Below are 12214 nucleotides of genomic sequence, written 5' to 3' on the forward strand. Positions count from 1 at the left end.
CCTGGGTCCAATAATTTAGTCAACCACGCTTCCACTAGACTGTCAGACTCATGATGGGAAAAGTCCAGGATCTCTTGTTGACTATATTTTTCATGGTGCTTGGAATAACGTCTGGCACACAGTAAGCTCCCTCAAGTATCTGTTCAGTTGTTTAGTTGCTAAGTTGTGTCCTACTCTTTTGGAACCCCATGGACTGTGTAGCCCACCAGGATCCTCTGTTCATGGTATTTTCCAGGCAAGAATACTGAAGTAGGTTGCCACTTCAGGGATCAAACCCATGTCTCCTGATTGGCAGGTGGATTCTTTACTGCTGAGCCACCAGGGAAGCCCATTTGCTAAATAATGGGAAAGATTTTTGCAAATAATACAAATGTTTTTTAGGAAATAGTCCAAATCTCTGGCTGCACAGAGGAGGGAGGACCAGAATGAATGAATGAATGAATGTTCTCTCAGGAAACAGATCTGAGAAAAGAGAATCTTGAAGGAGCTGTGATCCCAGCATGTGATTTTCTTCTCTGAAATTCAGCGAGATGTATCACTCATCAGGCTTCGAAGGAATTAGAGAAGGTATGGAAGACATTAAGATTTTTATTTTAATGTAATCCTTAAAGCAGTAATATCCAGAATCCTGTGGTAGATGTTTTTTAGTTGTTGGATTAAAAATGTTTTGATGAGATGTCTGAAGATTAATTGACATAAAAATAACAGCACTTATGCAGACTATACATTTTAAGTTCTGTTTTATTTATACATCCATGAAACAGTCACCACAATTAGGATAATGAATACTACATCACAAAAGTTCTCTTGTGCCCTTTTGTAATCAGTCCCTCTAATTCATCGCTGCACTTCCCCAGCCCAGACAAACATTTTTTATCTATTCTATCACTATAGATAGAATTTCTAGAATTTTATGTAAATGAAATCATAGAGTATGTGCTTTCTTTGGTTTATTTTAATGCTTTGTTTCATAATTTGTGATTCATTCACACTGTCTTGTGCATATAGCCAATTCCTTTTTATAGGGAAATAGTATTTCATTACATGGATCTATCAGAATTTGTTCATTGACCTTTGTTGGATATTTGGTTTATTTCTAGTTTTGGGACAGTTGTAAATAGAGGTGCTATGAACAGATGCTTTCATTTATCCTGAGTAAGTACCTTAAATTTTTATTTATGTATTTTTGGCTGTGGGGGCTACTCTCTAGCTGTGGTTTGTGGGCTTCTCATTTTAGTGGCTTCTGTTGTGGAACACGGGCTCAGTAGTTTGGGCACACGGGCTAAGTTGCCCCACAGCAAGAGGACTCTTCCCGGAGCAGAGATGAACTCATGTTCCCTGCATTGTCTTAGCCAGACCACCAGGAAAGCCCCTGAATAAGTACCTTAAAGTGGATATATATATTTATATATGTTGTATGTTTCACTTTTTAAGAAACTGCTAAAAATATTTTACAATTTGTTTTTACCGTTTTTTATTCCACAATGTTTGAGAATTTCAGTTTCTTCAAATTCCCACTAGCACTTAGGATGAGCACTTTTAAAAAATATTCTAACAGGTGTGTACTGTTATATCATTGTGGTTTGTCACATTTTCTTAATTACTATTTATGTTGAGCATCTTTTCACTTGGGTATTTGTGATTTGGTATCTACTTGGTCAAATATAGGTTTAAATATTTTGCCCATTTTTAGATTGTGTTAAGAGTCATATATTCTAGTTGGAAGTAGTTTATCAGATATACAACCTACAACGGTTTTTAACAGTCTTTGATTTTCATAGTCATTATCTCATTTTTCATTTTGTAGCAATGTTTTTGAAGAACTTAATTTTGATAATGTTCAGTTTATAAATTTGGCTGCTTTTGCATGCCTGGGGATATTTTTGTTGGATGCTAGACTGTGGATTTTGCTTTCTTAGGTACTGCATATTTTTGTATTCCTATAAATATCCTTAAATATATTTAAGTTGTGGGATGCAATTAAGTTACTTGGAGACATTTTGATCTTTTGGGATTAGCTTAAATTTAGTTAGGTGGGAATAGGGGAGTGGTTTATATGGGGGTAATTGTATTTCAATTGTGAAGCGTGATTCTTCTGAGTTCTTTCCTTCTGCCTCCTGAATTATAAGCTTTCTACAGTGACTAGGGATTGTGTTCCTTGAATGTTTTTAGGTAGTTTTTTCCTGTGTGTTCACATGTATGGCGACCCTCTGGAGATCAGCATCTTTTCAGCATTTGGTACTCTACCAGTGAATTCTAGCTGCCATGGCCACTCCAGACTTCCAAATCCGATTGCCCAACTGAGGGACAGTATTGCGCCCTGCCTCTTCCCTGTATGGTTTCTTCTTCCTTGTACCATGACCATTGCCATGCTCTTCAGAAGGCAGTAAGCTGGGACAATCAAAGAGATTCTTTCATTTGTTTAGCATATCTCTGGACCCATTGATGACATATGTTTTGAAAACCTTTCTTTATATATATTTTTTCTTTATGCTTTTCAGGCAAAAGGGTAAATATGATAACTGTTACATTTTGCTTCCCAAAGCAGAAGTGAAGTGAAGTCGCTCAGCTGTGTCCAACTCTTTGTGACCCCATGGACTGTAGCCTAGGCTCTTCCCTCCATGGGATTCTCTGGAGTGGGTTGCCATTTCCTTTCCCAGGGGATCTTCCCGACCCAGGGATCGAACCTGGGCCTGCCGTGTTCCAGGCAGACTCTAACCTCTGAGCCACCAGGGAAGCCCCAAAGCAGAAGACCTACTGAATTTCTAATATTAAAAATAAGAGGAATCATAGCGACTCATAAGCCTTACATATAATTTTGTGGTATTAATTACATGCTGTCTTGTTTAACTACAACTCTTTTAACAAAGATAATACAGTGATGCTAAGTCTTTTATATAAACATATGTAAATTAAATAGTTGCTGTTTAATTTGGTAACTATAGAATTTTGTTAGGTAAGTGTGGAATTTTATTAGGGGTCTTGACCTTAATCACAAAATATACGTTTCTGATAAAATATCTAATAGGAAGCAATGCATTTCGATTAGAACTTTTAAAAATTCATCATGCCTCTCCAAGGATATAATTCTTTATAAAAATGAGGTCTGTTGGAAGAAACAGTATCATATGGATCACAAGTATTTAGGGAAGCCTAATGAGAACAAATCGAGATTTAAACTAACCCTAAAATGTAGGATATGGACAATTCAGTAGTTCTTTTCATACCATTTTCCTTGTGGTGTATGGGCATGAACATCCTCTGGCACAGAGCTTTCCAGTGTCACAGCACACAGTGGGTACATGGATATGTCTGAGATTTTGATATCTGGAACTGTTTACATGGTCTGGCAGAGTCTGAGGAGGCTGAAATGTATAGAATTCCCTCTAGCCATAATCAGCATCAGCTTCCCACACTGTGCCCTACAAATACAGTGCTGTAATGCAGAAAGGTTAGGACACACTGCTCCAGTAGGTACGAGTTTCTGTTTGTTTCATCTTCCGTAATGCCATGCTCAGTTTATAAATTTGTGTTGCTTTCTTTACTTCAAGGGATGGCTGACTTGCTTAGAAAAGGAATGCAGCCCGTGAAAAGAAGGGGCTTTCTACAGCTGTCTTTATTTCTGAACTCTATTGCCTTGGGGAAACTTTATTGTTAAAATGAAAATTCCATGTGTGCGGTTTTACTAATACATATCTACAGTTGTAGAGTTCAAAAACACTTGATGATGTAAATCAATACTGCGTATACTTTGTAAAAAAGTGAATCTCATCTTTTAAAATGTCCTTAAGAGAATGTGTTCATTTTTATGACAGATATTACAGCCTTTGCAAATACTAAGCAGATGACTGTGAGACCCATTTAAATCACCTGTCCTGTACTCTGGCTTCCCCTTGAGAAATCTGTTTTTTGTTTTTCTATTTTGGATTAGAATTTGTTCTCATAGATCAAGAGATTTTAAGTTTTTGCATCATTTTATCTAGTACGGGAAAAGAAGCTAAGAGAACAAACTGAACCAGAGGTATTGAGATAGTTTCAATTTCTGCCTATACCTTTTGATGTTGTAATTAGAAGACTTCTTACCCGTGGATTTGCCCCATATTGTGGAATTTACCATTTCACTTTTCACCTGAGTTTTGATACTGGATAAATAGCAGAAATGGAAAAGCATGAGGAAGAAGAAATGATATTACTTTTCTTTATTTAATAGTGGGGAAAAAAATAGAGGGAAAAGTCTGATGATGGGGTGATTTTACATATTCTGCCCTTGTTTGTGTGTAAAATGACTATATATAAACAAGCAGCAATGTGGTTTTTACCTCCATGACTACTTTTTTCACTTTGATTGAGGTATAATTGGCATACAATAAATTGAACATATTTAAGTATGCCATTTATTAAGTTTTGACATGGAAATATCATGAAGCAATTACTATTATCAAGATAATGAGCACATCTGTTACTACAAAATTTCCTTGTGTTTTTTAATAATTCCCTCCATCCCACTGAGCTCCCTCAAGACAACCATTCATCAGCTTTCTGCCATTTTATATAAATGTGAGTTTTTGTGCCTTTTCACTTAGTATTGTTTTCAGAATCATCCATATAGCTGCATGCATCTTTAGTTCTATTTATTACAGAATAATGGCCCCTTTTATGAATGTACTGTAACTCATGATTCATTTGTTGATGGACATTTGTGTTATATCCAGGTTTTGGTTCTTATAAATAAAAATGTTATTAACATGCATATACAAGTCTTTGTAGTAACATATGCTTTTGTCTGTTTATAGACACATAGCTAGAAGTGGAATGACTAGGTATGTGCCAGATGTATATTTAACCTAAGAAAAGAAAAACTACCAAGCTGTTTCCCAAAGTGCTTGTACCATTTTATATCACCAGTAATAGTGCTTGAGAGTTTTATTTGCTCCATATTCTCACTGTTGTATTTTGTCTTAACTGTATAGATTGTAAAAATTATATAGAGTATCTCATTGTGGTTTTTCTTTGCGTTTCACCAGTGATGTTGAAGACCTTTGCAAGTGAGCATTTGTGATTAGCACATCTGCATTGACGAAGTATGTGTTCAAACGTTTCCCCTGTTTGTGTTGGTTTGCTTTTTGCATTTTGAAAGTTATTTTTTCAATGTATATTCTGGATAAAAGAACTTAATCAGATGTATATTTTCCCAATCTAGACCCTTCGTTTTCTTTCACTTCATTTTTATTTATTAATTTATGTCTGTTTTGGGTCTTTGTTGCTTTGTGTGGTCTTTTCTCTAGTTGCAGCAACTTGGGGATACTCTTCATTGTGATGTGTGGGCTTCTGTTTGTGGTGGCCACTCTTGTTGTAGAGCATGGGCTTGGGAGTTGTGTCTTGTGGCCTCTAGAGCACAGGATCAGTAGTTGTGGCACATGGATGTAGTTGCTCCGTGGCATATGGAATCCTCTCTATTCAGGGATCGAAACTGTGTCCCCTGGATTGGCAGGCAGATTCCTATCTACAGTGCCACGAGGGAAGTCCCTCTTTGTTTTCTTACCAGTGTCTTTCATAGAGTAGATATTGTTAAAGTTGATAAAACACTATAATTTTTAAAACGAATATAGCTTTTGTAGTCATGTCTTAATCCAAAGTCTCAAAGGTTTTCATCTATGCTTTAAGAAATTTTATAATTTTCCTGGCTTTTATATTAAGGTCTGTGATTAATTTTGAGTTAATTATTTTACATGATGGGATAGAATTTTGGGGTTATTTTTCATTGTTGTTGTGCAGTTGCTCAATCAAGTCTGATTCTTTGCAACCCCATGGACTGCAGCACGCCAGGCTTCCCTGTCCTTCACTGTCTCCTGGAGTTTGTGCAAACTCATGTTCATTGAATTAGTCATGCCATCCAATCATCTTATTCTCTGTTGTCCCCTTCTCCTCCTGCCTTCAATCTTTCCCAACATTAGGGTCTTTTCCAGTAAAGTTGGCTCTTTGCATCACGTGGCCAAAGTATTGGAACTTCTGCATCAGTCCTTCCAATGAGTATTCAGAGTTGATTTCCTGTAGGATTGACTGGTTTGATCTCCTTGCAGTCCATGGGAATCTCAAGAGTCTTCAACACCACAGTTCAAAAACATAAGTTCTTTGTGCTCAGCCTTCTTTATGGTCCAGTTCTCACATCTGGACATGGCTATGGAAAAGCCAGAGCTTTGACTGTACGGACCTTTGTGGGCAAAGTAATGTCTCTACTTTTTAATGTGCTGTTTAGATTTGTCACAGCTTTTCTTCCAAGAAGCAAGCTTTTTTAAATTTCATGCTGCAATCACTGTCCACAGTGATTTTGGAGCCCACGAAAATAAAATCTGTCACTGTTTCCATTGTTTCCCCATCTATTTGCCATGAAGTGATGGGACCAGATGCCATGATGTTAGTTTTTCGAATGTTGAGTTTTAAGCCAGCTTTTTCACTCTCCTCTTTCACTTTAATCAAGAGACTCTTTAGTTCCTCTTCATTTTCTACCATTAGAGTTGTGCCACCTGCATATTTGAGGTTATTGATATTTCTCCCAGAAATCTTGATTCCAGCTTGAGCTTCATCCAGCCTGGCATTTCTCATGATGTACTCTGCATATAAGTTAAATAAGCATTGTTCCTGAATTGTTCCTATAATATTTTAAAAAAACTTTTTCCTGTTAAATTGCTTCCATATCTTTTTTTTTTTTTTTTAGTTTTTTTTTTTTTAAACTTTACAATATTGTATTAGTTTTGCCAAACATCAAAATGAATCCACCACAGGTATACCCGTGCTCCCCATCCTGAACCCTCCTCCCTCTTCCCTCCCCATACCCTCCCTCTGGGTCGTCCCAGTGCACCAGCCCCAAGCATCCAGTATCATGCATCGAACCTGGACTGGCGACTCATTTCATACATGATATTATACATGTTTCAATGCCATTCTCCCAAATCTTCCCACCCTCTCCCTCTCCCACAGAGTCCATAAGACTGATCTATACATCAGTGTCTCTTTTGCTGTCTTGTACACAGGGTTATTGTTACCATCTTTCTAAATTCCATATATATGTGTTAGTATACTGTATTGGTGTTTTTCTTCCTGGCTTACTTCACTGTGTATAATAGGCTCCAGTTTCATCCACCTCATTAGAACTGATTCAAATGTATTCTTTTTAATGACTGGGTAATACTCCATTGTGTATATGTACCACTGCTTTCTTATCCCTTCATGTGCTGATGGACATCTAGGTTGCTTCCATGTCCTGGCTATTATAAACACTGCTGAGATGAACACTGGGGTACATGTGTCTCTTTCCCTTCTGGTTTCCTCAGTGTGTATGCCCAGCAGTGGGATTGCTGGATCATAAGGCAGTTCTATTTCCAGTTTTTTAAGGAATCTCCACACTGTTCTCCATAGTGGCTGTACTAGTTTGCATTCCCACCAACAGTGTAAGAGGGTTCCCTTTTCTCCACACCCTCTCCAGCATTTATTGTTTGTAGACTTTTGGATCACAGCCATTCTGACTGGCATGAAATGGTACCTCATAGCGGTTTTGATTTGCATTTCTCTGATAATGAGTGATGTTGAGCATCTTTTCATGTGTTTGTTAGCCATCTGTATGTCTTCTTTGGAGAAATGTCTATTTAGTTCTTTGGCCCATGTTTTGATTGGGTCATTTATTTTTTTGGAGTTGAGCTGTAGGAGTTGCTTGTATATTTTTGAGATTAGTTGTTTGTCAGTTGCTTCATTTGTTATTATTTTCTCCCATTCTGAAGGCTGCCTTTTCACCTTGCTAATAGTTTCCTTTGTTGTGCAGAAGCTTTTAAGTTTAATTAGGTCCCATTTGTTTATTTTTGCTTTTTATCCAATATTCTGGGAGGTGGGTCATAGAGGATCCTGCTGTGATGTATGTCGGAGAGTGTTTTGCCTATGTTCTCCTCTAGCAGTTTTATAGTTTCTGGTCTTACGTTTAGGTCTTTAATCCATTTTGAGTTTATTTTTGTGTATGGTGTTAGAAAGTGTTCTAGTTTCATTGTTTTACAAGTGGTTGACCAGTTTTCCCAGCACCACTTGTTAAAGACATTGTCTTTAATCCATTGTATATTCTTGCCTCCTTTGTCAAACATAAGGTGTCCATATGTGCATGGATTTATCTCTGGGCTTTCTATTTTGTTCCATTGATCAATATTTTTGTCTTTGTGCCAGTACCATACTGTCTTCATAACTGTGGCTCTGTAGTAGAGCCTGAAGTCAGGTAGGTTGATTCCTCCAGTTCCCTTCTTCTTTCTCAAGATCGCTTTGGCTATTTGAGGTTTTTTGTATTTCCATACAAATTGTGAAATTATTTGTTCTAGCTCTGTGAAGAATACCGTTGGTAGCTTGATGGGGATTGCATTGAATCTATAAATTGCTTTGGGTAGTATACTCATTTTCACTATACTGATTCTTCCAATCCATGAACATGGTATATTTCTCCATCTATTAGTGTCCTCTTTGATTTCTTTCACCAGTGTTTTATAGTTTTCTATATATAGGTCTTTAGTTTCTTTAGGTAGATATATTCCTAAGTATTTTATTCTTTCCGTGGCATATCTTTTTTGAAAACCAATTGACCATAGATGTGTTGGTTTATTTTTAGATGCTATTTTCTGTTTCATTTTTGCCTTTTATGACCATACCACACTGTATTATTGATTTAAAATGATTCTTAAAATCAGGTAGTATAAATTGAGCAACTTTGAATTTCCTTTACCATCATTGTTTTTGAAAGTTCTGGATCCTTTTTCTAATTTTTTTTTAATATAAAATTTGAAATCACTTTGTCAATTTATACTTAAAAAATCTGCTTGAATTTTGATTGGGATTGCATCAATGCTGTAGAATAGCTTGAAAAAAGAATCAACATCTTAATATAATACTTCTTAGTTGTCTGATCCAGAAGTGCTATAAACCTTCTAGTTTCTTTAGTTCATTTTCAGATTTTATCAGCATTGTTTTGCATTTGGCAGTATATGGGTCTTCTCCATCTTTAGTCAAATTTTTCTAAAACTTGAGAGGTGAGCATATACAATAACATTGAATATCTTCCTTATAAGTAAGCTAGTTAAAACAATTTAAAATAAAGTTGTCACACTTGCACAGGCATGCAACTGAACAGTAAAACTTGCTTGATGGTCTCTAAATATGACTTAATCTTACTTTTCAATGTGAGAAAAGTCATGTTGTATCTCTGGTATATTTTAGGGGAAAATTTTTTAAAGTCCTTTTCAAGCATATTTTAACAGGCTTCAATTTATTCTGTAAAGGGACCATATTTACTTGCCCATTTCCAAGGGAAGGACTTGCTTTTCTATTTTTGATAGTTCTATATTTCACTTCAGGTATTTCCCCCATAACTTGGAATTAAGATTTTTTTTAAAGACACAGTATGTAACATGCTAATTTTTCATCAAAATCTCATAACATTTTAATGGCTTTTGTTAAAGCCAAAAATTATTTGTGCACAACTTTTAAGTTCTAATATTCCATTACTTTGAAAGAAGTTTTCTGACTTTCTATGGTTTTGGCGATCTAAATTTTTTATATGTAATTGATCAAATTTACATTTAAAATTATGAAACACTACATATTCTTTAGAATAGTTTACCTCCTATGCTCTGAAATACACTTTGTTCTTTTAATAGAATTTGCTTCACTTGATATAATTTAACCTTACAAAATCTTTTAAATTGAGCATAGATTTTAAAGTAATTTTCTGAAGTAACTGCTCCCATGAAAAAATGTGGCAGGGAAAGGAACAAAGTCTGTTGTGAAGATTTGTGGCACGTTTCTTTCATAGAGTGAATTAATCTGTGTTTAGTCTCTATCTTGATGATTTCTAATTTTTACATTGACTTACTACAAAAGCAAATCATAAATGTTTGTCATTTGCATAGCTCATGTCATGCTGAATCATGTCTGACATCCTACTATGCATGGAATTATTAACTTTTTTTCAGCCTGTATTTTAACATGCAAACCTTATTTTGATTTTTTTTTTAGTAAATTATGACCTAAAACTTCTGTTTGCTATGGCCAGTAGCCATATTGATTCTTCATAAGAAACAGAATATAAAAGTGTATGTATATATTAGTTTTCTGTAATGCATGCAAAGTAAGGGAAAATTATTAGAACATATTCATGGAACATATAATAAATGGCATATATAAACAATTACTTATTTGATAAACATTTAGATTCAGCCTTATGCAACGGAAGAGTCACATTTTCATCAAAGTAAAGTGAGTTTGATTTCCATTTCTCCTACCAATTAACAGAACCATCTTTGAAAAATCATCAAGTATCAGATTCTGCATTTTTCAGTTGCATATTAGTATATTTACATCACAGGATTTATTGGAAAATTAACTATAAAAACGTATGCAGTAGTGGGAATACATGTAATGTCAGTGTTTAAAATCAATATCCTCTCTTCTAGTTTATTCAGCAGAATTCAAAGTATTATGGTATATACAGAAGTATAAACATATTCCCCTCTAGCTAATAATTTACCTAGCAGCAATATTGACAATGTAAAATATGTATTAAACTTATAGAAATGTATAACAGTTAAATAATGAGATAAAGAATATAGATACTTTGGAGGTTTTCAGGTGGGGAAGATCAGTAGAAAAAGAAGCCATGATGGTTTTAGAAAAGGCAGAGTGCCAAGGAATTGATGTTTTTGAACTGTGGTGCTGGAGAAGACTTTTGATAGTCTCTTGGGCAGCAAGAAGATCAAACCAGTCAGTACTAAAGGAAATCAACTCTGATTACTCATTGGAAGGACTGATGCTGAAGCTGAAGCTCCAATACTTTGGTTACCTGATGCAAACATCCGACTCATTGGAAAAGACCCTGATGCTGGGAAAGATTGAAGGCAGAAAGAGAAGAGGGCAAAAGAGGATGAGATGGCTGGATAGCATCACCAACGCAGTGGACATGAACTTGGGCAAATCTGGGAGATGGTGAGGGATGGGGAGGCCTGGGATAATGCAGTTCATGGGGTTATGAAGACCGAACAACAGAAAAGATTCAAGTAAATATGTTGCTATATTCATAAAAATTATATCACCTTCCCCACATAGTTATGATTTCATTTATAATAAAAATTTAAAAATAGATCTCCCAAAAGATGCAAAAATTCCAATTCTTGGAGTAGATCCAAAAACACCAAAATCACTAATTGGAAAAAATATATGCTCTGCTGTATTTATTGTATATTTCACTATTCCCAATAGTGAAAATATGGAAACAACCTAAATTCACATTAACAGATGAATAGATAAACGAGATGTGGTGTAAACACACATGCATGCATGCGTGAATATTATTCAGCCAAAAAAAGGAGAATGTCCTGCCATTTACTACATCATAAATGAACCTTGAGCTCGTTATGCTAAGTGGATTAGTCCAATAGAAAAAGGCAAGTAGTATATGATGTCATATCTGTTTGGAATCTTAAAAAATCAAACTTATAAAAAGCAAAGTAAAATAGTGGTAACTAGAGAAGGATAGGACAATAAGATTGGTGTTTAAAGGCCCCAACCTGCAACAAGTAGCAGGTAATCCATATACATCTAATACACAGTGTAGTGGATACAGTTGTCTTTGGTTGACATCATACTGTAGAAAGAGAAATTGACATATTCTGTGATATTTTTAGACATATCATTTATAAAATTTCTCTAAGGTTATTCCTATTTTTGCTTGTAGTTTAGCTATTTTTCCACTTAGTGAATGTATTTGCTTTTATGGTTCCCTTTACCTTAAAAAATTACCTCATTGTTGAGTTGTTTATAGAAAAATCTTATGCAATAAATAGCCCAAGTCCATTCTATAATATGAGCAATGTCAGGTAATTGCACCTATGTAACAGAATATGTGAATCACATTGTCTTTTTGAGGTTTATTCTATCTTGTTACATAGGGATTTACTTTAATTTTCATATGATACCGGTACATGTAGGATACCAGTGAAGTACATTTGAATATACTGACTTACTTTACTCTCTTTAAAATTTATATAAATTTTATTTTTATTTCATTATTGAACCATGTGTATTTTTTCTCTCCCACTGAGTCTTTTCTTAATTTTTAAATTGAGTTATAGTTAATATACTATATTATATTATGTTAAGGTGTGCAACATAATGATCTGATATTTTTATACAT

General features: G+C 35.1%; 1 long non-coding RNA gene across 1 annotated transcript in view; it reads left to right on the plus strand.

Annotated features, from left to right (window-relative positions):
• Positions 1-399: 399 nt before the first annotated feature.
• LOC139184122 (uncharacterized) overlaps positions 400-12214 on the plus strand; it is a 98112-nt gene continuing 86297 nt past the window's right edge. Inside the window, exon 1 of the long non-coding RNA XR_011567598.1 lies at positions 400-567. This is a non-coding gene — a long non-coding RNA (uncharacterized lncRNA). The remainder of the gene's footprint in view (positions 568-12214) is intronic.

Source organism: Bos indicus, chromosome 7 (assembly GCF_029378745.1).
Source record: "Bos indicus isolate NIAB-ARS_2022 breed Sahiwal x Tharparkar chromosome 7, NIAB-ARS_B.indTharparkar_mat_pri_1.0, whole genome shotgun sequence".
NCBI classification, from domain to species: domain Eukaryota; kingdom Metazoa; phylum Chordata; class Mammalia; order Artiodactyla; family Bovidae; genus Bos; species Bos indicus.